The following is a 4068-nucleotide window of genomic DNA, read 5'->3' as shown; positions in this document are numbered from 1 at the left end:
TATGTAGTTTCAATTTGATTTTAGAATAACTTAAATGAAATTTATGTAGGTTAGGTTCACAATTTTTTTTTCGTCTATCGTATATCTTACAATTAGTTAAAAGTCAAGAAACTATGAATAAGAAAAAACAGAGACGACACACACACACACACAAACAAACACACGCATACAAAGAAACACAATCGGATCTATTTTGTGTAGCTTTATTAAATATCAAAACGTTAAGAGAGAAAGATAATATTAGATCATACTTTAAATATGTAACTCCCACTTCACATATCACTGGCAAAAACCCATCTTCTTGTTTTTGTCCCTCTCGAATTGTGTGTTTGTGTGCGTGTATGTCTGTGTATGTGCGTGTGTGTGTTTGTTGGTACCCAATGGGTACATGAATTACACATGAACTGCCCCCCACGGAATTCAAGTCTACCAAAATAATAAAGAAGTGTGAGAAAAATACAAAACGGCATTGCATATCCTTTAAAGAAAAAAGTTTACAAACCAAATGCCAATTTTTTTTCTGTTTTTTTTTTTTGTTGTTGTTGTAGTCAACGGATTAATAATAATATTAATAATAAGAAGTATTAATGAGAGAAATGGTATTATTTTTTTTTTTGAAAAACAAATATAAGAGCAAGTAAATTGTTGCATTAATTAAGGAAATAAAATAAATGTATGTGAAGAATAAGAGATATTACTTAGGGTAAGATCAATATTTTGAAGCAAATTTTCAAAAGTCAGCGCCCCAGAATGCTCAGCAGGTAACAAAAATTTTCTGATTGAATTTTCTTACCGGCTGGGCATTGGCCAACAAGGTGTCTATCAAGTGGCTAAGAGATTCTATAATAATTTTCATGAATTTTCCACAGAATTTGTAGCAATCGATACGCGTAGACAACTTGTCACAAACATACTTATATGTAAATATATATATTTTCTTTCGTGTCGTTACTAACAAATATCATTAAATGTATATAAATAAAAATCAGACACTTGAACTTGAACTTGACAAGGACACCCACAGATACACAGACACACACGGAGAGACACAAGCAAACATTAACAATAAGAAAGACCACACAAAAAATGAGCCCCACATGCAAAATATAAAGAATAAATTTATATGGCGCTGACTTTGAAATTATGTGTCGATATTTCATTTAACACACATTTCATTGTTTGCAGAAAATGGAACCAAACAAAAAAAGAAAAAAAAAAAAGATTTAAATAATTAATCGCAAAAAAATTACTTAATTAGATAGTTGTGTAGATTTAGCAGGTGTTATAACATAAACATGAACAAGAACAACAAACTACAATGTAAACGCATTTAAAACTAAATCCCAGATATAATCGTACATATATACTTCTATATATACATATATATATAAAGTATGTACATACAATTAGCAGTAGGTTAGTCATTGAAAATGAAGCCAAGGGCACACTTCAATATGTATATATACATAAATATGTATACAAATATATAATTTCTTGTAATTTCATTAACAATCTAAAAAGATAAAGTATAAAAGAAAACAAAAAAGTGAATAAATAAAACGAGAAGTGTACATCAGGGTATTTATCTAAAACTAAACAGAAATAATAAACTTACTTGAAGTAAAATCGCAAATACTGCGTAAACTTTGTGTAAACATAAACTATAATCCAATGACAAAAATACTAATAATAAACTAAACTATAGTAAACTGAAATTGAAACATGGACCCGAAATGGATGCGATGTGCGTGTTGTGGTGTGATGTGATCCAAATGATGTCCTCTTGAATCTGTTAAAGACCGACGAAGTGCTGAGTACTGGGCTGAGAGTAGACTTAACAGTAGAACTTAAAATGTACAGGGTAACGGAAAAGGCAAAGCAAAGCAACCCTACAGGGTAATCTGGTGTGTGGGTATACATATATGTATGGGTAGGCCTTCGTTTAAAATTTGGTTGGAGTTTGCCCCTTGCTGCCAATCAATCGATGACAGATTCAATAGGATATCGTTACTTGACAAGAAACACACATACACACACATACTTATTCACTTACTAACACACACACACACACACACACACACACACACATAGACACGCAGCTACATTTGGTCCCTGATTTCAATCATCAGCCGTCCTCTTAACTGTTTCTATGTGACAAATAAACAAAAGCAAAAAAAACTAAAAAGATAAAAAACAAAACCATACATAATTACATATATAGCCCAAATGGAAATTTACACAACAATTTCATATATGATATGAATACGGGAATTAAGTATAACTTAAGTATATTGTGTACTTAGATTAAGCGTTGCAAAATCCCATTTCTGAACTACCAAACACACAAACAGACACACACACACACACACACACATATGCAAACCAATATTTGTATAAACTTTAGTGACAAAACAAAACAATGCTCAAAACTTTTTTATACTTCCCAAAAGACAAAAATAAAAAACGAAAAAAAGACGAGTACATTAGTATAATATGAATAAGTGTGTGTCTGAATGTGTGTGTGTGTGCTAAATATTTTTTTTGTCAATCTAAGGAAACATATATATACATACACATGCATCTATGTATATGTGGTAAAGGTAGTCAATAAGTTAAAAAAAAAAAATTAATTTAACTATCAAAAACAAAAAAAAACAAAAAAAGGAAAAGGAAAATGCTCGACATAAGTTAAGTTCTTCCAGAGAAAACGCTTATTAATTATAGAAAATTAATTTAATTTAAATACACAAACTTACACACACAGAGGCATACACAGACACACACACATACATACACACACATACACATACACACAGATAAACAGAGAGAATTTATTCAATAAGCGTGCAAATTATTCAACTACTTATAAACATACATACATAAAAATACATACATACATATATACGTACATAGGAAAAAGAAAACTAAAACAAAAACAAATAGTTCAGATATCGATGAGTTTTAAAAATATTTAAAATTTTTTTTTCGTAAAATCGAAAAATAGTTATGTAATTAAAATTAAAGTTTTTATTTGTTATTGCTTAGTTGATTGATTATGACAAATTGTTGATATTGGAACATTCTGTTTGTTTTATTAGTTTTAAGATATCTTTGCATTATCATGAATATATAAGTATATATACGAAGAAGTGTGTGTAAAAGTGTGTGTGTGTGTCTGTGTGTGAATGGGAGAGAATGAATTATGTATACATATATATATACAAAAATATATAGACAAATTGTAGTAGGAACAACAACTGAAAACTATTTTCGAAAAATAAAAGCAATGATGATGCAACAATGGTTTTAAGTTTAGTGTTTCTTATCGTTTAGTTATTTGAATTAGAATAATTAAAATTGTTTAACTTTAATAAGTATGTACGACAACTGATGATAATGTTAATGAAAGATGAAAAAAAACCAAAAACATAAAACAACTTATAAGAAAAACCTAAAAAAAAACACACACACACAACTTATAAAGCAAAACTATTTCGACTTAATGCCAGAATAAATACCATAGTTCTTTAGTTCTTAATGACATCCAAAGTAGAAAAAGAATGAGATTCATCAAGTAAACTAAATAAAGCGATATGGAAACGGAAATAATATTTCAAACCAAAAAGTGCTCAAAGTGTTTTATTTTTGTCTTCTTATTGGTACATGGATAAAGGGAGGGGAAGGGGGAGGCTAGAGGGTATGGGTTTTTCTACATATACATATATTGCATTTATATGAGCTGATAATAAAATTCCAATAAGCATGAAACGAAATAAAAATTCCACCACAACACAAACAAGGACAACAATGGCAAGAAGAAAAGCAAATGGAATTGCCCCTACGGCTTGGTGGAAGCTGCCCAAAAGACAAAAACCAAAAGGACGAACTACAGTCACAAACAAGGGTATCAAAACGCCGACTGGCAGATACTCTAACAAAAACAAAGCACTGGCAAGCTTATGGACAGGCTAAAAGTGCGAAACAGAAAGTTTCCACTGCTGCTGATCAAGAAAATATATACACAGCTTGTGTATTTCATTTAGACAGGGTATGGTAATGGATAATGGC

This window comes from Drosophila willistoni (genome assembly GCF_018902025.1).
Source record: "Drosophila willistoni isolate 14030-0811.24 chromosome XL unlocalized genomic scaffold, UCI_dwil_1.1 Seg142, whole genome shotgun sequence".
Classification (NCBI taxonomy): domain Eukaryota; kingdom Metazoa; phylum Arthropoda; class Insecta; order Diptera; family Drosophilidae; genus Drosophila; species Drosophila willistoni.
Note: the sequence above shows the minus strand (reverse complement) of the source record.